Source organism: Balaenoptera borealis (genome assembly GCF_965194805.1).
Source record: "Balaenoptera borealis genome assembly, chromosome: 10".
Taxonomy (NCBI): Eukaryota; Metazoa; Chordata; class Mammalia; order Artiodactyla; family Balaenopteridae; genus Balaenoptera; species Balaenoptera borealis.
The window spans coordinates 113,486,212-113,513,305 of NC_138874.1; the positions used below are offsets into that span (position 1 = coordinate 113,486,212).

Consider the following 27,094-nt stretch of genomic DNA (forward strand, 5'->3'; position numbering starts at 1 on the left):
GTGTATTGTCAGGGATCTGAGGGTGTCAGAGGTGGAGACACGGTTCATTCCACTCGGGTTCACAAGAGGCCTCCTTGACTTACGTAACCGAAGGTTCGGGAAGAGCGGGATCCAGTGACTCAGCGTTGCCGTCAAGGTCCGCCGTCCTTGCCCCTTCGCCTGGACAGGCTCTTTCCCCAGCAGCCTCTCATTCCCCCGGGAGAGAGCCTTTCCAGCAGGTGCAGCTGTAGGCTGCCAGGTGGGTCTCCTTGGCTCTGATGAGCCAGGCCTCGGCCACTTGCTGTCCCCAAAGCTTGCACCGTGGCCAGGGCTCGCCCTATTCTGACTGTCCAGGCCTGGGCCCCGTGTCCTGCCAGGGGTCGGGGGTGGAGCAGCTCCCTCCAGATCACCTTGGGGCAGGGTGGCTGGGGCCTTCAGCGGGGGGGGGAAGAGGCTGGACCACTCAGGGAGCAGGATGCGAGGACCCCTGGGCCTCCTGGGAAGGGTCTTGGAATCAGAGGAGGGACTTGGGCTCCATCTTGGGCTGGGGGAGGTGAAGGGGAGTTCTGAGGAAGGGGAGTGCTGATGGGGGAGGTGGCTGATGAGGGGTGGGCTGGGGGTCCGGGGGGCTCTCAGTGGTCGCCTCCAGTGGGCCGTGCATCAGGCAGGTCCCAGAGGGCAGGTCCCAGAGCATCCTGCATGCCGTGAGGTCGGCAGCTGCATTTTTCACAAAGCTCCCCAGGGAATCCCGATGTGTGGCCAGGTGGAAGACGTCAGGGGCTTTTTGCAGGGGCCCGGGAATGAGGTCAGGCCTCTCCACAGTGACAGAGGGCAGAGGGTGCCCCGGAGGTATAGGCGGCCCCGTGGCTGCCTGGGCAGGTGGAGAAGAGGCACCGATTCCTCACAGGGCCGACAGCGGGATTGAGATGGTACCTGGTACTCATGGCTCTCAGGACTGAAATGCGACCATCGTCGGGAGGGGGCCAGTCCTGAGTGCCTGCACCGAGGGAGACTTGTATCCCGGGCGAATCCCCTTTGTTCGTGCTCTGCTCCCCTTTCAGTCCGGCCACTTCTGTCCTAAATGAGAGCTCTTGGATAGACTAACCCATGACGAGGTGTTAGGGACTCAGTCGGGGCCAGTTTCAAGTGTTGCTTTTTATAAGACGACAGCTCGGGAAAGCCGAGGCCTAAACAGAATAAACGGTGGAGGGTGGGATTCCCAGCAGCGTGCTGGTGATGGTGGAGGCTCCTGCCCGCGGCCCTGAAGCCCCAGGAGACTTGTAGTTATGTACGTACGTCCATTCACTCGTGCGGTCAGCAAGTATGAACGGGAGACCTACTCTGTGCTGGGGCTCCGGCGCTGAACAGAATCCACGGGTCCTGCCCCTGCATCCTCTACCTGGCGCCTGGGCTTCCATGTCTGTCTGTCTGTCTGCCCCCAGGGTTCCCCTAAGAGGCCGGTGGCGCCCAGCTCAGCCTTGCTCTGGGGACCGTGTGTGGCGAGGGGGCCGCCCCGAGGTCCTGGTGTCATCCACGTGGGACTGAGAGGCTCTCCTGGGCCGGGAACCGTGCCCGCGTCCCTTCCCCGTGGATCCGGAGCGGCGTGTGTTCATTAGGGGCCCCATTTCCACGTGGGTGTTGATGGCTGAGTGGCTGCCGCCCGGGACTGAAATGTTGCCAGCCTCTCTTTAAAGAGCCCATCTATCTTGTAGTGAATACGGACTCCTGCGACTCTCTTCCTAACCTTAACATTCAAAGGAGGTCAGACTCTCAGGCCAAAGTGGGCGGCAGGGCCACCCATTGGCTGTGGCCGGGCTTGTCCCCCCCAGGCTCCCCTCCTGCTCGCCACTTCCCCACTCTGCTCTCTTGTGTTTCCCCAGTCTCAGCTCCACCCCTGGGGCTGCTTCTTCCAGAACCCCAGACCCCGCTGAGCTCACCCTCCCGCGGTGGGGACACTCGCGCTGTGGAGTGAGGGCCCTGACCCCAGGCACCGGCCCCGCTGGTGGCAGTGGCCATGTCAGTGGCTGTGGCCTCGTGCCTCTGGCAGCTTTCCTGCTCGCTGCATGCCTGCCGACCAGTGGCCCTGAGAGCTGGCACTTCACCTTCAGAATGGCTGGCGTGCCATTCTTTTGAAACGAGTAATAGCAAAGCTAGTTCAAGAAATGCCCATTGTTTCCTCCCTCCTATTGCCCAGTCTCCAAAAAATGAAAAGATCCGATTGCCTCATCACATGAGGAGGCCAGGGGGACAGCCTTCCGGAAACAGGGGCCGCCCCAGGGGCTGCAGGAGAGACCCTGACTCAGGCCTGAGGAACCACAGATACCCAGGGCTAAGTGCTGCCAGCCTGGCAGAACTGAGTAACAGAATGATTTTGCCCAGCTGCTCCTGATTCGAAAATCATTTTGGATTCGTTTTAAGGGCTCCATGGAGAGTTTCTACTTTGGGAAAAATTCTATCGAGATACCCTAGCATCGGAGTCACAGTCTTTCTTTAATGCAGTGTCCAAACCACACACATGTTACTTCTTGTTACCTCTGGCAGGATCTGGATGAACCCGGGATTGGAGCTGACCTTCAGGTGGGGTGCCCACTCCCTTGCACTCATCTCCCACCGCCTGATTTCTGGTCGGTGGGAGCTCAGCCCCTTAAACGAGCAGCGCGGATCCTGATGAAACCCGTGCGATCGCTGCACTGTCCGGCCTGTCTGGCAGGGAACTATTTCCCTGCAGGAGGCCTAAGCTGGAAAATATCCATGACGAGTACAAGGAGTGTTTGTGTGGAGGTTTAAATGCTGTGTCAAAATGCATAAAAAATACAATTAACCACGGTGTGAGGTGGACCATGTCTCTGGGAAACTGAGTGTCTGAACAAATCAGAGGAGCACGTGAGAACAAACTCTGAAGTGTTTTTATCGAGAAAGAGTTTGAGCTGGAAATGGGGTTGAGTTATAAGGTCACAGGCCTGCTTCTTCATCAGGAAGGACAAGGGGATGTTTTCAAGATGCGGGATTGGGCAGATGTATGTTTGTCAGCAGGATTTCACCATTGACCTACGGTCGGTATGTTCCTCTCTGCCCAACGTCCCTTCCTGTGTTCAGGGGGTATTTAATGACCCAAGCAATAAAAACTGCAAGATTAACCAGGACAACGTGGGTGAAGTGTCCAGTAGGGTCCCATTTGGTCACAGAACATGGAAACATTGGCATGGACCCCCGTATCTTAGTGCTTTCATCTTTCCTAAAAACTATTGATAATATATAATTTTTAAATCTAGAAGTTATCTAGTACAACTGTAGCTGAGCTCGCTAGAAAGTAGCTGCTTTAATGAATGAGCAAAGTGAGAAAACCTCAGCCCTCAGTACCATTTCTATTTTATTTATTTATTTATTTATTTATTTATTTTTGGCTGTGTTGTGTCTTCATTGCGGTGTGCTGGCTTCTCACTGCGGTGGCTTCTCTTGTTGCAGAGCACAGGCTCTAGGCGCGCAGACTTCAGTAGTTGTAGCACATGGGCTTTGTTGCTCTGCGGCATGTGGGATCTTCCTGGACCAGGGCTCGAACCCGTGTCCCCTGCATTGGCAGGCGGATTCTCAACCACTGCGCTACCAGGGAAGTCGCCCATTTCTATTTTAAGCAGAGGCCTTTGGAGGAGTCCCTGGATACTTTGCGAGGCACATTCCCAGGCACTGAAGAGGTTGCTCCGTGGACTAAGCAAATGCAGCCTTCGGCAGTTTTGTCTCAGCTCACCTGTCTGAAGCTAGTACGTCTGAGGCTTGGCTGATCCACTTCCATGGCTGCCAAGCTGATGTCGGCTGTGGGCAGGAGGCCTCAGTGCCTCCCCGTGTGGACACACATATCCATAGGACAGCGTGAGCATCCTTACGACTGTCAGCTGGCTTCCCCCAGAGAGAGTGGTCCCAGAGGAAGCAAGGCAGAAGTTGCAGCATCTTAGCCTCAGAAGTCACAAGGTCTCTTCTGCAATATTCTGCTGGTCACACAGGTTAGCCCCACTTATGCAGAGAAGGATGAAAAGCCCTTTCCACAGAGCAGGTGTTGGTGAGGAGCCTTCATTCGCTTATTATCCTGGGTGTATTAGATGTGGCTTTTAGCTGTACACCACAGAATTGAGAAAAGAAACTGGACAGAAGGTTACTGAATAGTCCTTAGAATCAGATGGAAGCCTGGAGAACCAGTTTCAGAAAAGGGGCAGGAACCCAGGAGGCTCACAGCCTGAACCACAGTCAAGGCCAGGCCACAGGAGGTTTTGATGAGGATGTGGCCTGTGGTCTGCCGGACATTGCTGCCGCTGGGCCCTCGCAGCTGTGGCCTCTGCAAGCAGCTCCAGAACAGCCCTGGATACACAACTCACCCGCAAGAGTCAGTCCTGGGTAGGATCGATTGTCGGAGCCTGTGTCGCCTCCCTGCCGGAGTTTGGCTGCCGGTGCGTGGCAGGGAGGCTCAGGTAGGATCCTGCACTGGGAGGTGGAGAAAGTAGGACGAGAGTTGAGGCTGCTAAGGGCAGCCCCCAAACACAGGCATTCATGCCGCCTGGTTCGTACTGAACTCAAGGGCTATTTTTGTCTCCAAGTAAACCCAGTATTACATATTAATATATTCCTGAAAAGTTATGTTAATTTGAATCGTGGTTTATATACACTGGCTAAGCTTAATACCTTCTAGAAGTCTGTAGATAATCCTTTTGTAAAGCAGCTAATCCTTTTAGGGAACAAATAATCACTTCTTAACAATTTTTTTTAAGGTCAAGACTATATATTGTGTTTTCTCAAGGCAGAGTATGCAACTTTTAGGCTTCCTCCTTTGCTCATAGTGAGGAAGTGTTACAGCTTTATAGATAACTGTTTGCAGCGTCTCGTGCCGTGTGAAAAAAAAACACTGAGGTTTTTTTTTTTTTCATTTTCTCCTTCTCTACTGTAATTGATTGTCTTCTGGAAGGAAGTAGAGGCTATTAAAATTTTTAAAGAGCTTGTTTTTATTTTGTTCTCACCCATGAGGCTGTTTTAATATGAGCATGTCTAGCCGTGAACGAGTAAAAAGAAACAAGCGTTTATAGTTGTTCTGTCTGGGAAGTCAGATTTGGAAAATTCACCTTTAATATTAGTTTTTTTCTCTCTGTGGGGAGCTTTCACATCACAGCAGGGATATTTGGTTCCATTTCCTGGAGCTGCTTTCACGTTTCCTGGTGAACTGAGTGCAGGAGCCTGGACAGCAGGGACGTGGGAAGCAAGACAGAGACATGGGCTCTGCTCCTTGTGGACTGGTCACAGGCTGCGTGTGTGCAGAGTAATCCTGGTGGTGCAGGGGCAGGAGAACCAGCAGGTGGGGAACGGGAAGCAGCCGGGAAGCGGCTGTCGTGATCTAATAGGGAGACAAGAGAGACAGAGACAGAGAGAGACAGAGATGAGAGAGAGGCACAGAGAGGCGAGAGTGAGACACAGAGAGAGACAGAGAGAGAGACAGAGAGCTAGAGAGACAGAGATGAGAGAGAGACACAGAGAGGCGAGAGTGAGACACAGAGAGAGACAGAGACAGAGAGAGAGAGAGAGACAGAGAGCTAGAGAGACAGAGATGAGAGAGACACACAGAGAAGCGAGAGTGAGACACAGAGAGACAGAGACAGAAACAGAGAGCTAGAGACAGAAACAGAGAGCTAGAGAGACAGAGATGAGAGAGAGACACAGAGAGGCGAGAGTGAGACAGAGAGACAGAAAGAGAGAGACAGAGACAGAGAGAGACAGAGATGAGAGAGACACAGAGAGGCGAGAGTGAGACACAGAGAGACAGAGACAGAAAGAGAGAGACAGAGACAGAGAGAGACAGAGGGACTAATAACAGCTGCCATTCAGGGACCTCCACGTGTCAGGTGTGCGCATAGCTCTTGTCTCTTTCCTCACGGAGTTACAGGAACAGGCGGGTTTACTGGAGTGGCCTCCGCCCCAGGGCAGGTCACACACCTCCAGGAAGGTGGCACGTGTGTTACTATGTCAGTAAGACTAATTCAGCTACCTTTTCCTCCAGTGTTGGAACCCGTAGGTGTCATTGGTTGACACTAAAGGAAATACTGACTTCTATTTTCAGAGGCCGTGTTATTAAAAAATACATTCCTTTAGCTACTGGAATCATACTCATTGTGACAGGATGCCCCCCTCTGAGAAGGCACAGGAGGACACAGCGGATTCACTTCGTGTGGCTGAATGTTCTTAAGTTGAATGTGTGTAAGATGTCAGGCCATCTTATGGTTGGCAAAACTGAGGCTTGGACAAGTGACGTGAGTTGTTCAGGGCCATGTCCCTAGAAGGTGGCAGAGCTGGGCTTCCAACCGGGGTCTGTCCGCTTTCTAAGCAGGGCCTGTCGCCAGACCTGCACACTGGGTTGTGATGAGAAGAACAGCTTGGCGGGGATGGGCCTGGAAATCCAGGCAGCTTGTTTTGACCCTCTTTCTGCAACTCCAGACCATGATTCTGAGATGGCCACGTCTCTGAATAAAATATGTGGCTAAAGAAAATACAATAAGTAACACTTGTGAGTGGGTTATTTTGGTCCTTTATATCAGAATACAGGTGATTCTGATTCCGTGGTGGGACATAGAGTGAATTACTTTCCTGATTTAATTTTACTTTTAGCAGTGAAGAGTAATATCCATTTATCTGGTGCATTTTAATGTGTTATTTATTATGATTATTATCTTACTATTATTATTTAAATGGATTTTTCCCTATTTTATATTGTATTTCGGTATAAAATACAAAAAGCGCCATCATTTTTTGGCCAAGAAAATTAATGCACTCTGCAAAAACTATCAGAGGGAATATTGATTTCCTAGGTACGATAACCCCGAATTACTTTTTTTCTCAAGATTCGTAAATTGCATTAATGGTAGCCTTCAGATTTATAGTTAAAGCAAAACGTCAAAGAAGATTTATTTGGGATATTGGCTGTTTTTCACTCATTTTCCAGCCATTCTCATGCAATATCTGAACAGACTTTAAAATTCCTTTCATTTAACAGAGAAACGATCCTCTGAGTTGCTCTTGTTTTGTTTATCCAGTTGTCATCGCGTGCTGGCTTCCTGGCCTGCTCTCCCTTTCAGTAAATCGTGTTTGTTATTGACAAGTCTGTTTGTTTCCTTAGAGCTTGGAATTTCTGAGCGGGAAGGAAATAGTAGAAAACTTAGTGCAGATACAGCAATTCTCTGTTCTTAAATGCACATGTTACTATCCGTTTGTATTGATTCTATCCGGCCTTCTTTTGGAAGTTTTCCAGTGCCAATCCGTTCCCTTTTTTTACGTCTTTACTGGTTTTTCTCTGTGCGCCTAGAACCATTTGTTCTGGGTGTGTGACAGAGTTGCTGTGCTGGGTTAGACAGCATGCTCATCTGATGCTGAATCCACCTACAAGGCTGAGTGAATAGGAAACATCCTACCCTCAGTACAGACTTGGAGGTGTATACTGGAAATGTGTATCTATCTTTGAAATAACATTTTGGAAAGCACAGTGTTAGGTAGATAAGGACTGCACCGATGTCACATCAGAAAAAAAAATAATGGGACTTCCCCGGGGAGTCCAGTGCTTAAGACTCCGTGCTTCCAATGCAGAGGGCGCGGGTTCGATCCCTGGTCGGGGAACTAAGATCCCACATGCCGTGTGGTGCGGCAAAAAAATTTTTTTAAAAAGAAAAGAAAAGAAAAAAGAAATCATAGCATTTGGTTTCATAGTGTTTTTTGTCCAGCCCAACTTTTATAGCTGAACGAAATGCTGAGAGCAGTGTTGGAGGTCAAGGTCACCATAAATCAGCTTTCACACTGGAGAACGAAAATTAACTGTATAGTCATGCAAAGTGACATGTCTGTTAAATACAGAGATTGTTGTGAATAGATTTATGCATTCAATTTGTTTGCAGTTGTCAAAAGCACATTAATTGTAAGCCCAATGACACTGTTTGCTGTTTCAAATCACTTTTAAATTACACATGTGCTACTTAATCTTAAAAGCAAAATTAAACCTTGGATTGGCATACATTTCAGGTTACAACATTAAGCCATTGTATTTGGGGGGAAGGAGTTTAATATGCATTGTAAAATAAAATCAGGAGGTGCCTTGCATTCATGGTGGCTTATGTAATTAGATGCTGTCAACTGTAATTTTTCAGGTTAATTTCTTCCATGATGTGTGCTGTGTAAATAATGAAGTTATCAATCCCGATTCATGTTAAAATTATTATATAAATCCTTAGTATTAAAGCAATAAAGTATTTTAAGTAAATTACTTGGAAGTTTGAGTTGTATGGTAAATAGGTAAAATTGATTGTTTTTTGTTTTTAGAAGTAAGCAAAGATGGATATTTTATTTGTTTAACAAATACAGGTGTTTATTGAGTCTCTACCTGGGCCAGGTGCTGGGGACCCAAAGGTCAGGAAACCGTGGGCACCACCCTCAAGAATCTGCTAATCTAACATGGTATTTCCAAAGGGTTCTCTGGGACATGTATCCCCTCCCCAAGTGCCATGTGTGGTCAGGTGCGCTGAGAGCTATAGCTGCATCAGGTGCCACTTGAGAAGGTGGGAGGACGCCAGCATTTCCAAACTCTTTTGGCCACAGAGACTCTTCTCCCCGTAATATCGCTGATCATGTTGGTCTGCACTAGGGGATTCTTAACCTGGGATTTCATGGGAGTCTATGGATAGAATTCAGAGGGTCTGGAAATTTAGATGGGGAAAAATTTACACTTTATTTTCATATAACTGGCTTCCTTTGTCATCCTATATTCCTCATCCCTTAAAACACTTTTTTATGGTGGGAACAATATATATATATATATTTTTTACTTTATGGTTAGTTTTTACTTATTTTTTTACTGAAGTCTAGTCGATTTACAATGTTGTGTTAGTTTCAGGTGTACAGCAAAGTGATTCAGTTATACATATATAATTATTGTTTTTCAGATTCTTTTCCCTTATAGGTCATTACACAATATTGAGTAGAGTTCCCTGTGCTGTACAGTAGGTCCTTGTTGGTTATCTATTTTATATATAGTATTGTGATCTATATGTTTATCTCAAACTCCTAATTTATCCCTCCCCCCACCTTTCCTGTTTGGTAACCGTAAATTTGTTATGTCTGTGGGTCTATTTCTATTTTGTATATAAGTTCATTTGTATCTTTTGTTTTAGATTCCACATATAAGTGATATCATATGATATTTGTCTTTCTCTGCCTGACTTACTTCACTTAGGAACAATTAAAAAAATTTTTTTTCAGGATTTAAAAGTCACTCTTTTTGGTGTCCAGCTCTATGAGTTTTGACAAGTGCATAGAGATGCGTCACCACCAGCACAATCAAGACACAGTCTTTGCCTCCCCAACTAAAACTACTCTTATGCTGTTCCTTTACAGTCAGACCCTCCAACTCCACCCCTTACTCCTGGCAGCGATTGATCTGTTCTCCATTCCTAGAGTGTTTGCCTTTTCTAGAATGTTCTATAAAGAGAATCATACAATATGTAGCCTTTTGAGTCTGGCTTCTTTCACTTAGCATATGGGTTTAAGAATCATTCTTGCTGTGGTGTGTATCAATATTGCTGAGTAGTATTCCATGTATGGAAGTACTCACTTGTGGCTAACCATTCTCCAGATGGGGAGAATTTGGGTTGTTTCCACTGGGGACACTTATGAATAAAATGGCTATAACACGTGCGTAGAAGTTTCTGTGTGAATCTAGTTTCGTTACACTTGGATAAGTAAGTAGGATGGGGTTGCTGAATCACATGTATGTTTAGCTTTATAAGAAACTTTCAAACTATCTTCCGCAGTGTTGTGCTATTTGCTTTTCCATCAGCAGTGTTTGAGCGTTCCAGTTGCTCTGCATCCTTACCAACATTTGCTGTTGTCTGTTGTTTACTTTTCTAATTTTGCCATTCTTATAGGTGAGTAGTAGTAGCTCATTGCAGTTTTAATTTTCATTTCCCTAATGACCAGTGGTTTTGAGTAACTTCTCCTGTGCTTATTTGCCAAACTGTACACCTTCTTTGGTAGTGTCTGTTCAAATAATTCGCCCATTAAAAATATTGGGTTGTTAGTCCTATATATTTTATTTTATGCAATTAAAAACATTATTCTGAGAATAAGCTTCACTAGATGGCCAAAGGGATCCATGTCACCAAAAAGATTAAGAACCCTTGGGAGACACACTGGCTTTAAAATATCTTTATTGTTTACATTTTTGCATTTTTTTGCGGTAGAGCGACCTTGCTCAAAGACTGACTGCCACACCGTTTCCAAGGTAGTAGCTTGCCCACAATAGAATACACCACCATGCCATCATTCTTTCTTTCTGTTCTGCGTACATTAAATAGGATTTCACAAAATCACTCTCAACTGTGGGCAGGATCCCCTATGCCTCCCTCCTCTTTGGTGAACTGTAAAGCATTTCTTCTGTTTTTATTTATGAAATTCCTTAGCCGTCCTTGATTCTTTACCCAGAAGGAAGGAATCCTAAATTGCAGGAAAAATGTGAACCAACATATTCCAGGAGAATGGTCCTATTCCACCTTTTAAGTTAAGAGCTCTTTCTGAAGGCAGGACACAAGTGTGTGTGTTTCATCACTGTTTGTGATTATCTCCGCGGCACCGCAGACTGACGTATTTTTCTGCCTTGATCTCTGTCTTTTTCATCACAACAGAACTCATCTCCCAGCAAAAATGTTTTTTTATCTAGTGGAGCTATTTTTTTAAAGCCTCTGTGGACTCCTTAAGTGGGCAGCTAAATACTGACTCAGTCTTATCTGAATCTACGGGTCAATATCATCTTCAGCGGCTAAAGTTTTTAGGAACCATATGCTTATTTATGATCAATATATCCATTTTGTGGTTCTCCTAGTAAGGAATATAAGGAAGATACAAGGTACAGAAATTTGTGCCATAATCTTTTATTTTAATTCAATGAAAGGCCTTACGTAGGATTCTCTTCTTCCCCATTGGAAGGAAAAAAAAATTGGAAAAGAAAAGTAAATGCACTGTATGTGCTGAAAATTTGGCAACTCGCAAAAAATCGTGCCATGGTGAAGAGCTCTGCCATGTGTTAGTTATTGCTTTAGAGTGAGTTTTAGTGATAAATAGATGCCCTACATTTTATATTTGGCACACTTAGCATATGCAAATATATATATGTTAAGTGCTTATCGTTTGGGAAATCAGAGACATAAAAATACATTCTGACCTTCCAGCTGTGCACAATCCCTCTGGGAAAATGAAGAGCCACACAGGTAAAGTGACAAGGACAGTCATCACTGCAGTTTTTAGTGCCACTTCTGTTTTTCTCTTAGAGAAAGGAGGGTGGGAAAAGGCGCTTTTGCTCATTTGCACACGTGTGTGCCCACGGCCACTCTCCCACTCGTGCTTATCAGTTTCCTATTGCCGATGTGATAAGTTCCCGCCAATTTAGCAGCTTAAAGCAACACCCACTTCTGATCCCACAGTTTCCATGGGTCAGGAGCCCAGGGCGCAGCTTCTGTCTGGCAGGTTCACTGTTTGGAGTCTCACAGGATGAGATCAGTGTGTCGGCAGGGCTGTGCTCCTTGCTGGAGACTCTGAGGTGCGTCCGCTTCCAAGGTCATTTAGACGAGGTCCCGTTTCCATGCTGGCTGAAGGTGGAGGGTGGGCCTCAGGTTCTAGGGGCTCCTTGGCTCCTGGCCCCCTTCCCCCATCCTCAGAGCCATCAGGGTGGGGGGAGTCCCTCCCCTGCTCCCACCATCTGTGCCCACCCTCTCTGCTCCTTTCCTGCCTTTAAGGGCTCGCATGACTGGACTGGACCCACCCGGATAATCCCGGATGCGCTCCCTATTGTAAAGTCGGCTGGTTAGGAGCCGTAACCCCCCTGCCAGGTCCTTTCCGAGCAGCACCTAGACTAGTGTTTGATGGGTTGGAATCTGGGGGATATTTTTAGAATTCTGCCTCCCAGCCCCCTGCACGTGCACATTAACATCAAAATAACAAAATGTCAGGTTCTCCTGAGGGACTGTTGCAGCAAAGGGATTCGTTTCCGTTTCGGAGACAATATGTGCGGAGATAATTCTGTGATATTTACACATTCGGTGTTTACGCCTCGCAGATTCCATTATCATATCTTTAGGAATACTCTTTACATAAATTAAGATGATTTGTCTATTTCCTGAAAACATAGCAACATGCCACACATTCTGGATGAAAATGAGGGATTGTTTACATCATGGGCCAAATTAAACTCTGGGAGAATTCTGAAGTAGGATACATGGAAATGTGCTCAAATGTGTGGCATATTTTAGGTTTCCTAGGAATTTCCTTTCAAGTATAATCGCAAATTAATATTACAAAGCTATTTAATTATAATATCATCTAATATCCTAATATGTATCTGAGGTCCCCTGGCATTTAACAGAGAAAGTAATCCTAAACACACATTGTTTTCCTACATGGGGTTGCCCAGGACAACCTCTATCAACTGGGAAGGACGGATCTACCCCATGTGGTGGAGGACGGGGGCGGGGGTCAGAGAATTTGGATTCTGTTTTCTTCCCCCACCCCTCCTGGCTGGGCTATTTGGGGCAAGTTCTGTGTTCTCAGGCCTCAGTATTAACCATCTGGGAATAATAATCCTGACTAGACTTTAATGAAGTGACGTCTAAGAAAACAATTTGTGAATTAGGAAGAGTTAGACACCTACTAGTTAAGCAACCAAAGAGAGAGAGAACGCAAGTGATTGAAAGTCACTCAGCTTTCTTTCTCACACTCGTTCTGACAGATTCTGGAACCAGTATAGAGGAGGTGGCGTTTCTCAAAGGAAGGCTCTTGGCAGGGGATAATCTTGGAATCAAAAACAAAAACGCTGGGGTTCGCCTTCCCTTTTTCTCAGCACTAGAGTGGGTTCATTGAGGGGAAGGGTACCAGGTCCATCCTCAGCTCCCTGGTCTCCATGTCATTGCTTCCCTGTTGAGAGCACGAGTGTGAAGCTCTTATGTTAAGAGGATATTCCTGTCCTTTAATGTGTTAGAATTTTACTTGCTTTGGAGAGAGAGTCACACACATTTGCCTTTTGGGACATGTCTTTGAAATCCATCCTCAAGAAATAGGATACTGTCTGCAAACTGAGCTTGGCTATCTCTCCAAACTGGGAACCCTAATCTGCTCCGTGGCTAGCCTGGGGATGGTTTGAGTTTCCCGGAATTCCGCATCTTTTCCCAGGGCTAAGCACGTCTGTAGGAAACGTGCTGGCCCTTCCTCACCTCCCTAGCTCAGCCTTGGTTTAGGAAACTCAGAAGCTGACGCCATGCAGCATGAACAAGACACCTCCGTCCTATGTTTGCTTTCATGGGGAAGGAGACACCTGTCCTCTAGGGACCCAGGCTCAGGAGGGAGCCAGGTGTCTCTGAGGCTGTGGCCCAGGGCAGCAACCGCTGGAGGCCTCCTTCTTTAGACCTGAGACTGCTCTGTCCTTCACTGGCAGCGCTGAGCGTGGGGCTGGCATCTGGGGCCCCGCGATGAGCATCCTTCCTGAGAGGGAATTTCCTGCCAGCCCTGCCCCCCTCCCCCCGCTGCCGTCCCCATCCCCGCCCCGGCCCCCATGTACCTCATGCAAACCCTCTAATTAGCGGGTGCCCCCATCTTCATCTGCCCTTCTCTCCTCCGGTTTCCATGGAGAGGCCGGCAGTAGGGACACGTGACTGACGGTGCCGCCCTTCCCCTGGAGCAGCGCTCTGGGTGCTGTCGGGGGTGAGGCTCCCCTCCTCCTCCCCCGCCCCTCCCCCGCCCCCATACAAAGCTTTATGACACAGGCCCTGCCCCCCAAGCTGGTGCCTAAAACCTGCCGCTCTGTTCTTTGCTCCCAGTTCTGTCCCTGGGGATCCCCCCTTCTCCCACAGGACCCACCCTGTCTCCACCCAAGGGCACCTTTCTCTGACCCATTCTGCAGGGCACCCTGGCTTGGAGATGGGTCTAGCTCCCTGGCAGGGTCAGGCTGGAGGCGTTCGGGGGCTGTGGTCTCCCCGCAGTGCCCAAGACAGGGTCTCCTAAGAGTCCAGAGGGTCACAGAGACTTCCCGCAAGGGCCTCCTGGAAGGAGCACCTGGTGTCGGTCATTAAGCCTTGAAACCACATGATTTCTTACTCAGGCAGTAACCCTCCTCCTTGATGTGCAGGTGGAGAGGCCTCTGAGCCTCAGGTATGCGGCCTCTGGGGCACACTGTCCTGGTGTGACAGAGCATCGTGTGTGTGTGTGTGTGTGTGTGTGTGTGTGTGAGGGGACGCTCTTTCCTCAGCTTCCCAGACTGCAGCCCAGCCCCTCACGTTTCACTGAACACAACCCACCTCTTATTTCTTACTTAAATTTGAAAATTACTCTCTGTAAGATAACCCAGGGGTATCTGATGTCATCTTTTAAATGGTGACAGTACTGTATCCTCCGTGATACTTAAAAACAATTTTACAAACCTCACCAATCACAGCACGGTAGAGGTGATCCCATAGTGAAGTTCATGTCAAGACTGTTTCATAAATGGGTACGGATTTGGGGTTTAGCTTTTTAAAAAATGTGGTTTGAAACGACATTATTTGAGCTGTTTATTCAATATTTGTGGTATTTAATAGCGGCCAGTGTGTATATATGTACACACACACACACACACACACATGTCTGAGTTTGCCTGGACCATTAATCCTATTGAAGAGATAACTGATTCTGACACCCAGGCGGGGTGGGTGTCGTAACCCCCGAACCGCTTAGTCAAATTGCTGACTGTGCGGAATCATTCCCTGGCTGATCTAGTTGCAATTAGCTGAGAATTTCTAATTCCAATTCAGCTTAAAGATGACCAAGTGTTGTTGTCATCCTGTAAAAGGCATGAATAATGATTCTTGAAACAGTGAAGGCGGCCTGTGTAGGAAGTGACAGGGGTGTTGAGAGCTGAGACTCGTAATCCCTACATCTACGTCCTCCGCCCTCCATAGGCAATTCTGTTCTCCTGCAGACAGAACTCTGATATTTTTATTCCTGAAGAGGCTTGGCAAGCAAACACAATGCAAAAGTAAAGGTGCCGATTCCAGTGATCTGGCTGCAAAATGTTTATTAATGGGATTCAGGTTTTAAATATGTGATTTAAATTGTATTTATTCAGATGACAATGCCTTTTGAAAAAAAATCTGCATTTTTTCCCCACCTCGGGAAGAAATCAAAGGCACTTTGTCATGAATCATTTGGCTAAAATGCCTCTCCAGCACCCTGTACAGTTCACTCATATCGGAATTGGTGAAAATCGGGTGATTTGCAACTCTGCACTTGCCCAAATTAAACCACGAGTGTAATTTGTAATTAGAATCCTGGACTTTCCGAGCTGAAAGGAGGTTCTAGCAGTTGCCCAACCAGGGATGGCATTTTGCTGATGAGGAAACAGAGGTCCCGGGGTCGTTTCTCACCTAGGTAGAATCAATATCTCAGTTGGGAAAAAAGGGGGAATTCCATGAGTATGCCTTTTTAAAAAAAATTGAAGTATAGTTGATTTACAATGTTGTGTTAGTTTCTGGTGTACAGCAAAGTGATTCAGTTATACGTATATATATATATATATTATTTTTCATATTCTTTTCCATTGTGGTTTATTACAAGATATTGAATATAGTTCCCTGTGCTATACAGTAGGTCCTTGTTGTTTATCCATTCTATATATAATAGTTTGGCGTATGCCTTTTTAAAATAAGCTGCTTGTAAGTTTGTGTGTATACATATGTGTGTGGAAACTCCATGGCTCTTACTTACAGATATTAATAAAGATGTATGACTAATATTCAAGTAGATGATACTAGCTCATATTCTTTTAAAAAAGCTTTCATTCCCCTATGTCTCCGAATAGCAGCCTAGTAGGGTGCAAAGCTGGTTAAAAGTCAGGAGCCCTGGTATACTCGCCAAGTCCCGCCATGACTGTTGTGTGCAAAATTGCTTTCGTGTTGGGCCTCAGTTTCTTCACTGTGAAGGGAATTGACAAACAAAATCTCTCAATGAAATAATAGTTGTGAACAAGCCAGCATGGCAGCCCCTTAATTAGGGGTGTGTGTGCCATCGAACTGGAATCCTCTAAGTTCTAATCATGGAGCACAGCTCAGTCATGACTAATTGTTGGTTAAATGGACATTTTTAAAGTGATCTTACACTTTCTTCAATCCAGAACATTTTTAGAGTTGATATTACTTTTTTGTTGTATATGTATAAGGTGTAGAACATGATTTGATATGTATACATTATGAAATGATTACCACAATCCAGCTAATTAACATACACCTCACCTCAAGTAATTACCTTTTGTGTGGTGAGAACACTTAAGATCTACTCTCTTAGCAAATTTTAAGTATACGATACAGTGTTATTAACCACAGTCACCGTGCTGTGCATTAGATCCCTAGAACTTATTTATCTTATAACTGAAAGTTTCTATGAAACGACGTCTCCCCATTTCCCCACCCACAGTCCCTGGCAACCACCAGTCTACTATTCGCTTCTATGAATTTGACACTTTTTAGATTCCACATATAAGTGAGATCATACAGTATTTGTTTTTCTGTGTCTGACTTATTTCACTCAGCGTACTGCCCTCCAGTTTCACCCATGTTTTTGCAGACGGGAAGATTTCTGTCTTTTTTAAGGCTGAGTAGTCCATCATCTCTCTCTCTCTCTCTCTCTCTCTCTCTCTCTCTCTCTCTCTATATATATATATATATATATATAATATATTTGTGTGTGTGTCTCACATTTTCTTTAACCATTTGGCCATCAGTTGGCACTTAGTTTGTTTCCGTATCTTGGTCATAATGCTGCAGTGAACATGGAGGAGCAGATATTTCTTTGAGATAACGATTTCATTCCTGTTGGATATTTACCCAGAACTGGGGTTGCTAGATAGATATAACTTTTTAAATTTTTTCACAGCTTTATGATACATTTCACATGATATTACCTCTTAATATTCTTTTTTGCTACTGATGGGAAGTATGTAAATTGATAAAAATTAGTATCATTGCTTCTGCATTTGGAATTGGAAAAACAGAAACAGAGCCAGTCACCTTTGTCAAGGCATTATGTCCATCCTCAAGCCCCAAATATGTGCTCTCTGACCCTGCCTGGACCTGCACATCCCAGGGCGCTCCATGTTGATGTGAGTTAGGATGTCATGTTATCAGACCTTCCGTGAAGAACTCGAGGAACCCGACATGCAAAAGCCTACTGCCGCAGAGGGATGTTTCCCTCTCTTGGAACAAAATTGTATGAATGCCTTTCTGAACAAAGGCTATGAACTAATCCCCATGGTTCATTATCTTTAAATAGCATAATAACATTCCAGTAAAACGCTTTTCCTGGTGTTTCGGCAAGTGAAATCACTTGCTTGTGCTTCACATTATAGCTTTTTCAGTAAAATATGACGTTAGAACTTTTCACTCCTGTGAACAAAAGGGACTCATTCCATCAATTATAGAATTCTTCTTGGTATCTTTTTAAAAAAATTCTTTCATCTTTCTTTATTTTTCAGACATCCTAGCCTCCTGTAGCAAAAACACCCAGGACATGTTAAACTTTATCTTTGGAAGATGACTGCAGTGTGTGATTTTCCAAAAAAAGGAATCTTACATTTTAGGTCTAGTTATTCCAGAAAAAAAAAAAAAAACAGAGACCCAAGCGCAGAATTGTTTGTGATCACTGGCGATTGCAGCACACATTTTGAAGGTTCAGCTGAGCACAGGTCACTGTATCTCCACGTAGGGGATACGAGGGGAGGGAAAGCATGGCCCAGCCCTCACTGGGATTCCAGTCCAGATGGGAAGGCAGTTCAGCTACATGAGAAGCAGGAAGAACAACCATGGAGACGTATTCCACACAGCCAGGGAGGGGGCAGCTCCTGGAGGAGCAGAGAGAAGAGATGGACCCCAAAGGCGAGGCAGCTGGGAGCAGGCCACCGGGGTGGCGGGCACTGCAGCCCACCCAGGCTTCTGGTCTATCCCGTACACCCATCCCCAGAACATCTTTCTGAAAACTCTACCCTGACCTTGGTGCTTCCTTGACTAAACACCCTGGAGGCTCCTGGTCATCTTCATGCAAGAATCCCATCTGCTTAGTCCCAGGGACAAGTTCCCTACCAGGCCCCTGCTGACCTCAGACACCTCCCACCCCGCCGTCCCCCCAGGCGCGCTCTGGTACTCAGAAGGGGCCCAGCGTGTGCTTGGGAATGGACAGATGAAGGGCTTCCCACGTGAGCCCGTGCAGAGCAGAACATCGGCCGGAAGGAGGCACTGAGCTGGCCAAGGCAGACATCTGTCCGTAGGCGCTCCCGGAACAAGGCTGGCCGAGATGGGAAAGAGCAGTAGGGTTGGTGTAAACAGGAGGGCCTGCGGCGTCTGTGAGGTCAAGGTCAAGGTCAGGACCACTGAAAAGGCTGTGCTTGCACCAGGCTGTGGAGGGTGCACTGACTCTGAATGTCTCCATATGTTAAAGTCAAGAACTTCAGATTAAACTTTCTTTCCAACTAGAATCTCCTTCTTCTCCATCCCCGGATTCCTGGACAGCCACCATTCAGCGGGAACAGCACAGATTTCCTGTGTGCCCATTCTGTTCTGTGCCCGGCCCCGTAGCCGCTGGAGGGTCACAGGGCACAGGCCAGGCAGGTGTGGTCCAGGGACCGGCAGAGCCAGGCTGGGAGGAGCCAGGCCGCCCCGGTCACAGGGCCGCCCCACTCACAGGGGCCGCCCCACTCAGGTTCAGCCCAGTGCAGCCCGGGTGGGCACGTCTGATTTTTCAAGAGATGCTGGACATCTTTTTTGTGTGACATGCTACAATTTAAAAATGTGGACAGGGCTTCCCTGGTGGCGCAGTGATTAAGAATCCACCTGCCAATGCAGGGGACACGGGTTCGATCCCTGGTCTGGGAAGATCCCACATGCCGCGGAGCACCTAAGCCCGTGCGCCACAACTACTGAGCCCGCGCTCTAGAGCCCTCGAGCCACAACTATTGAGCCCGCGTGCCACAACTCCTGAAGCCCACGCGCCTAGAGCCCGTGCTCTGCAACAAGAGAAGCCACCGCAGTGAGAAGCCCGCGCACCGCACCGAAGAGTAGCCCCCGCTCACCGCAACTAGAGAAAGCCCGTGCGCAGCAACGAAGACCCAACTCAGCCAAAAAATAAATAAATAAAATAAATAAATTTAAATAAATTAAAAAAAAATAAAAAATAAAAATGTGGACAACTGAATAAAATATTCTTTTACACCAGGTGAGCTTAAACAGGCTGTTTCCTGCCTGCATTTGGTCTCTGGGCAGTCAGCTTTCCACCCCAACTGATGCATTCTTCATTCATTTCTTTACCTCCGGAAATCCATTCCTCTGCCCTTTCCACAATCTAACCCTGCCTCCTCCATCTTGCTAAAACCACTCGAGCCAAGTCCCCGTGGGCATCCTTGAAGGCTCTGCCTTTACATCCAGGCTCCTTTGGTTCATGGACACAGGCCCGGGGGCCCTTACCTACAGACAGGTGATTTGCAGAGCGGGGAACAGGTAAGCTGGTAAGGCAGCCCACTCCTCCCCCTGGGCCAAGTGCAGAGAGCCACGGCGAGATTGTGCACTGTGTCACCAGTGGGGAAAAAAGGCAAAGGAAATGGGCAACATGTTGACACTAATCTGCAAAGCTGAGTGTCTTTTTATGATAGCTCACGGGGAGAAAGTAGGTCAGCATCCCCCAACGCAGGCCACTTCTCCTGCAGTCCGATCAAGAGTGTGTAGGTGCTCCACCTGACATGCCAGGAATCGGCGTGCCAGAAGTAATGAGAGTGAGCGGAAACGAGAGAGCCTCACGTTCCAGGAAGGCATTTTCAGGAAGGGGAACCAAGGAATCTCACTCCGTCTACTCACTAGCAGCTCAGAGGCTGTAAAAACCACTAGGGATGGAAGAGAACTGGGGAAAAGAGGAAGTCAGGGGGTTGGGTGCTGTGTATCTGCCTGTCTGAAGTGAAATTTTATAAAATAAAGATTTTTCTTTAAATTATATGATAGCTTTGATTTTAAAAATTGAATTAACTAACAAGCCCATGCCTTTGATAGGTCAACTTGATCGAATTCAGTTTGACCCTTTGTCTTTAGACCTGAAAGCCAATGCATACAAAGTGTCCATCAATGGATGGATGAATAGATAAACAAAACAAAGTCTATCCATACAGTGGAGTATTATTCAGCCTTGAAAAGGAAGGAAGTTCCGACCCAGCTGCAGCAGGGATGGACCTTGAGGGCACTGTGCTCGGTGAGATAAGCCAGAGAACAAATACTGTGTGATTCCCTTCAAGCGAGGTCCCGAGAATGTCAGATTCACAGAGATGGAAAGTAGAAGAGAGGTTCCCGGGGGCTGGGGGAGGGGAATGGGAGTTGTTTAATGGGTGTGGAGTTTCACCTTGGGAAAAATTCTGGAGATGCTAGTGGTGAAGGTCGCCCTGTGAACGGACTTAATGCCACTGAACTGTACACTTAAAAGGGGTTAAAATGATAGCTTTTATGTTAAGTATATGTTACCACAATTTTGAAAAGAATCCTGCAAGAGCAGGAACCTGAGGGTGGCGTCTGTGATCACGAGGCCAAGACGTCTTTGGGACTTGGAAGTCATTTTGATCACACAGGCCAGGATTCTTGAGTAATTTTCTTCTTCCCTCTTCGGTCTAACAGAAACCTCAATGATTTTTTTTTTTCTCAGTTTTATCCTTCTCTTGTTACTCTGCGAGGTATCACCACATCCTGTCCTAACGAAAACAATCAGGTTCTTTAAACTAGAAAGAGGTCTTTTAAGGAAACCTTCCCTATGTGTGCCATTCCAGGCAAAATGCGGTCATGTCTCTATCAACTTTTGAGAAATGTATTATTTCTGAATACTGCAGTAGTATGTGCTCATCTCTAAAAATCGAGACCGTATCAGGATGCTTACATTCTTTCTCCTGTCCTGGTCTCGGCTCCTCTGGGACATCTGTATTGAGGAATAACGCCTTGCTGGTCCCTTCTTAGCCGCTCTCCCCCATTAGGCCCAAGGGCCTGGGGATCCCTCCGGTTCCGGCTGCGGTTCCGTCGATTCCTGAAGTTCCCTGCCCTGTCTTCTCCCACACGCAAGGGCGGGCAGGGATTGGGAGCAGTCCACCTCAGAGTCCCCGTTTGGAGGACGCGCGGGGCAGGCCCCTCCCACACGGGGCCAGGCTGCAGGCACGCGAGGACCCCCGCTCCCACCCCCCGACTGAGGCCCCAGGCTTCCGGAGTCTCGCTGCCGGGAGTGGTCTGGAGGCCTCCCCGGCGGCGGCGGGAGAGCTGCACCCGCTATCGTTTTCTCAGACAGATGGGGTTGGAGAGACTTGTACCACTTTATTCTGCAGTTGGCCAGCACTTGCCACAGGGGTTTTGTCTGTCCTCCCATGTCTCCTAGTTCCGGGCGTTCCCAGCGCTCACATCTGCCAGAACAGAGCTGGGCAGGCGGACTGGCCTGGCGCCGACCGTGCCGGAGCTGGACCTGCCTGCTGGCCTGGGCAGTGGGGCTGCAGAGTCTCGTAAGAAGCACTGGGGCTGTCCCCGCAAGCTGGCGAGCTCAGCGCTGTGGAACTCACGAGCAGGCGAAGGTGTTCCCATCAGGGAAACCCATCAGCCAGCGGACAGGGTGGAGGGCGGCAGGAGATCAGGGCCCTCCTGCCGGGAAGGCTGAGGTCCAGCGGGGCAGAGGGCCTGGTGGGGATTCAGGAACCACACTGGGGGATAAAGCGGGACTTCGGATTAAGAGTAAAACCTTAGCTGCTGTGTCATAATGACAGTATGGTCACTATGAGGTCAGGGCCAGATGAGCAGCCCTGGGAGGCAGACATTGATTGGATGGGTAGATGAACGGGTAGGTGAGTGAATTACCTCTGGATGCATAGGTTGATGAAGCTAGAAAAGTAGCAAAGATCAGGTCGTGAAGGCCTTACAAGGAGCTTGAGGATAGTCTGAAAGCCATTTACAGAGTGTAAGCAGGAGGTCTGAGTATATGGAAAGTGCTTCTGGCTCCATGTGCATAAGAGGCTGACGCAAGCAAAGACCACTTGGAAGGTTGATGCAGTGAGAGATAATAGCGCCCCGCAGTTAGGTCAGTGACAACGGGATGGAGAAAGTGGGCCAATTCCACAAATTTCAGGAAGCACAATTCTCAGATAACAGTGCCTTAGATGTTTGGGGTAAGAGCGGGAGACACCAGGATGACCCCCAGTTGATTAGACAGCTGGGGGGACAGCGGCACCTTCCACGGGGGCAGCAGGAAAGGGGGAGGGTCCGGTTTGGGGAGAGGAGGGATTATGGTGACGGTCACAGCGCTGCGGACTTGATGGCCTTGATCTTTGACAGCCGCCTCCTCTCCAGGACCCTGACGGCAGGCCCCGCGTTGTCCTCGCTCCTTCCCTGCCTCCCCAGAGCCTAACTCAGGGCGTTTGCAGGTGGGCTCCCTTGTGAATGTAGAGCTGGGATCAGACCATCTCTAAAAGCCTTCCCCTGTGACCCATGCCACTCCTGTGACACGTCCGTGGGGCAGAGCGTGGTCACTTGAGGAGCTGGCAGGTCACCACGGAGAAGCCTCCGGGGCCAAGTGGCCGTGTCTGGCCGCCTGCCTCAAGCCCGGGCCGTGGGCCAGCCAGACTCTCGGCTCCTCGCCCTGAGGCGCCCGCCTCGCTCCCTGCTCTGGGCACCTGCGTGAGGAGGCCCCTTGCTCACGACAAATGTCACCAGCACTGAAGGCGGGGGTAGCTACTGTGGACGGAGCGTGTGCCTCTCCCTCCGCAAGAGCAGGGCTTGGCAGTTAACCGAAGACTCGCGGTCCCGACACATCCTCCGGGAAGTAGGTCCTGGGTGCCCAAGGCAGTCACAGAGGCCATCGAGGGTGACATGTTTGGGCTGAGCCGGGCTTTCCCTCAGAGCTCCGAGGGTGGAGGCCGTGACCATTTTGTTTTCCTGTCGGTGAGGCATTTCCTTCCCGAGATTCATCGCCCCCCTCCTCGTGTGCTTGCACAGAAATGCATTGTCTGCTTTATCCGTCTTCCCTCCTGACCCCTGCGTTCTCCCCTGGCCCGACGCTGGAGTTGAAGAAGAGAGTGCGGTGGGTCACCTCTGGGGGCCACGTGCTGACCTGGGGTGTCTCCTCGGGCTTCTGAGAGAGGCCTGCTGTGCGGCGGCTTCACCTGGAGGCGAGGGTGGCCCTGATGGCTGGGACGGGGCAGGGAGCAGGCTGGAGAAGGACGGCAGATCCTGTGGGGAGGCTGGTGAGGTCTGACAGGCCAGGCGAGGCGTCTTCCTTCCAGGGTCGGGGGTGGGGCTTCTCCAACAGCCCGAGTTACACTGATGATTCATTGCAGTGACAGAAGAAAGAGGGAGCTCCTTGTTTCTCACCGTGATTCCAGGAATATGTTTGCTTCCCTCAGCACTTCTGAGACGACTTCCAGGGTCCCCAGCTGACCTTCCAAACGAAGTAGTTGAGCTGCGCTTGGTGGGCTTCTCTTGTCAAGGTCCAGTTAGAAAGATGAGCCAGGACATGGAAGCAACCTAAGTGCCCGTCGACAGAGGAGTGGATAAAGAAGATGTGGGACATCTACACAATGCAACGCTGCTCAGCCATAAAAGGGAACGAAGTAATGCCATTTGCAGCCACATGGATGGACCTAGAGATGATCATGCTAAGTGATACTGACTTACTAGTCAGACAGAGAAGGACAAGTGCCATAAGATATCACTTACATGTGGAATCTAAAACAAGATACAAATGAACTTATTGACAGGACAGAAACACACAGAGGCAGAAAACAGATTTAGGGTTACCAAAGGGGAAAGGAGTGGGGGGAGGGATAAATTAGGAGTTTGGGATTAGAAGATACAAACTACTATGCATAAAATAGATAATCGACAAGGACCTACTGTATAGCATAGGGAACTCTACTCAGTACTGTGTAATAACCTATGGGGGAAAAGAATCTGAAAAAGGATCAATATATATATATATATGTATATCTGAATCACTTTGCTGTATACCTAAAGCTAACACAACACTGTAAATCAACTATACTCCAATATAGAAAGTTAAAAAAAGGAAAGATTCCACAAGCTCAGCTCGTTCTGAGAAAACCCACACCATAACACTTTTATTTTTTGAACTTTCCTTATCTTGCTTCAAAGTAATTTCAATTTTCTCGATATCCTGTCCCAAAGATGCGGTAACATAGTTGGTGCTCTATGTTGGGAAAATTGTCCCTGGGGCAAATTGTAGTGGTGTGAATGAAATGATGGTTCTCCTCTAAATGATTCCATATTTATGTTAAAAGATAGATACGTAGAATGCATTGAAATCCTCAAGTGATTAAAAATAAATGTATGTATCAATTTAGTTTCATTATCAAATTAAATAATTTATTTATTTGATGGGAGACTCTGCCACAGGGCCTAAACACAAAGAAAAAGACGTGTCATAATTCATGGCGGATGAATGGCCATTTGTACCTATATTGTTTGATGGGTACTGATCACCTCCTAAGTGACCAAACCTGCTCAAGGCCGTAGGAGGAAAGAGATGAAAAGTCAGACTCTCTGCCCTCATTTCAGGGCCAGTGAGTAAGAACACGTGCACAAAGATGTTTACTGTGGCAAAAAATAAAATTAAATTAAAAATGTGAAGGCCCATCAATAGGGAAAGGTCGATAAAAGATTGTTTCCACTTCTGCATCATGGGCCAAAATGTTGCCCTTCAGAGGCGTGCGTTGGACCTCTAGGGGCTGACAGGGTGGGGTGTCTGCGACGCTTCATAAATGAGAAGAACAAGATACACCAATGTGTTGTCATCTCCCCAAAGCTTGCACCTGTGAGCACTTGTCTGACTCTAAGTGTGGGCAAGGACAAAGGTGTGCAGGTTATTACCTATCTGTACTGGACCACATACACTGAGGAAAAGTCCCTGACTTATAAAATTCGGTATACAAACTAAAACGGCCCTACCCTGTAACCGGGATGGGGAAAACATGGTTGGCGGTGGATCACCAAAGTTCAGTGTTCCTGGAGCTCAGGGGAATGATGTAGGGAAGGGTGGCATGTATGTAGAACATTTTTTTCATATGCTTGTCATCTGTATATTTCTTCCCTGAGGTATCTTTTTGGCTCTTTTGCCCAATTTTTAATCAGGCTGTTTATTTTCTTATTGTTGAGTTTCGAGAATTCTTTGTATGTTATTGATAACAGTCCTTTATCAGGTATGCCTTTTGCAAATAGTTTCCCCCAGTGTGTGGCTTGTCTTCTCATTCTCTTGACACTGTCTTTCACAAAGCAGAAGTTTTTAATTTTAATGAAATCCAGATTATCAATTATTTCTTTAATGGATCATGCCTCCAGTGTTGCAGCTAAGAAGTCATCACCATACCCAAGGTCATCTAGATTTTCTCTTATGTTATCTTCTAGGAGTTTTATAGTTTTCAGTTTTACATTTAAGACTGTGATCTATTTGGAGTTAATTTTTGTGAAGGGTGTAAGATCTGTGCCTACATTCATTTCTTTGCTTGTGGATGGCCAGTTGTTCAAGCACCATTTGTTGAAAAGACTGTCTTTGCTCTATTGTATTGCCTTTGTTCCTCTGTCAAAAAAAAATCAGTTGACTATATTGATGTGGGTCTCTTTGTGGGCTCTCTGATATGTTCCATTAACCTATTTGTCTGTTCTTCTGCCAATACCACATTGTCTTGATTACCATAGTTTTATAGTAAATCTTGAAGTCCAGGTAATGTCAGTCTTCCAACTTTTCTTCTCTTTTAGTATTGTGCTGGCTCTTGTCAGTCTTTTGCTTCTCTCTATAAAAGTAGCATCAGTTTGTCAATATCCACAAATAATTTGCTTATATTTCAATTGGAACTGCATTGAATCAATAGATCGAGTTGGGAGGAACTAGCATCTTGACAATACTGAGTTTTCCTATACATGAACATGGAATATCTATTTATTTAGCTCTTCTTTGAGTTTATTCATCATAGTTTTGCAGTCTTCCTCATAGAGATTTTGAAATTTATTTTGTTTGATTTATACCTATTTCATTTTGGGGGGTGCTGGTATAAATGGTATTGTGTTTGTAATTTCAAATTTCATTTGTTCATTGCTGGTATATAGAAGAGCAATGACTTTTTAAAAAAAATTTATTATTTATTTTTGGCTGTGTTGGGTCTTCGTTTCTGTGCCAGTGCTTTCTCTAGTTGCGGCGAGCGGGGGCCACTCTTCATCGCAGTGCGCGGGCCTCTCACTGTCGTGGCCTCTCTTGTAGCGGAGCACAGGCTCCAGATGCGCAGGCTCAGTAGTTGTGGCTCACGGGCCCAGTTGCTCCACGGCATGTGGGATCTTCCCAGACCAGGGCTCGAACCCGTGTCCCCTGCATTGGCAGGCAGATTCTCAACCACTGCGCCACCAGGGAAGCCCAGCAATGACTTTTTTTATATTAACTTTGTGTATTGCACCTTTGCTATAATTGCTTATTAGTTCCAGGAATTCTTTTTTTTCCCCGCTGTCAATTCTTTCAGATTTTCTACATAAATAATTACTATTATCTGTGAACAAAAACAGTTTTACTTCTTATTCCCTTTCAGTATACCTTTTATTTCCTTTTCTTGTCTTATTGCATTAGCTAGGACTTCCAGTGTGATGTTGAACAAGAGTGATGAGAGGAGACATCCTTTCCTTGTTCCTGATCTTAGTGGGAATGCTTCTAGTTTCTCACCATTAAGTATTGTTAGCTGTAGATTTTTTAGTAGATGTTCTTTATCAAGTTAAGGAAGTTCCCCTCTGTTAGTTTGCTGAGAGTTTTTATCATTTATGGGTGTTGTGTTTTGTCAGATGGTTTTTCTCTTTCAATTGATATGATCATGGGATGTTTCCTCTTTAGCCTGTTCATATGATGGATTACATACATTGATTTTCAAATGTTGAACATACCTAGCCTTACATACCTAGGATAAATCCTACTTAGTTGTGGTATATAATTCTTTTTATACAGCGTTAGATTCTATTTGCTGATATGTCATTGAGGATTTTTGTAT

At 46.9% G+C, this 27,094-nt stretch overlaps 1 protein-coding gene across 3 annotated transcripts in view; it reads left to right on the forward strand.

The window, feature by feature from the left end:
* Positions 1-27,094, forward strand: part of PTPRE (protein tyrosine phosphatase receptor type E) — a 166,077-nt gene that overhangs the window by 13,313 nt on the left and 125,670 nt on the right. The gene's annotated exons all lie outside the window — the stretch shown is intronic.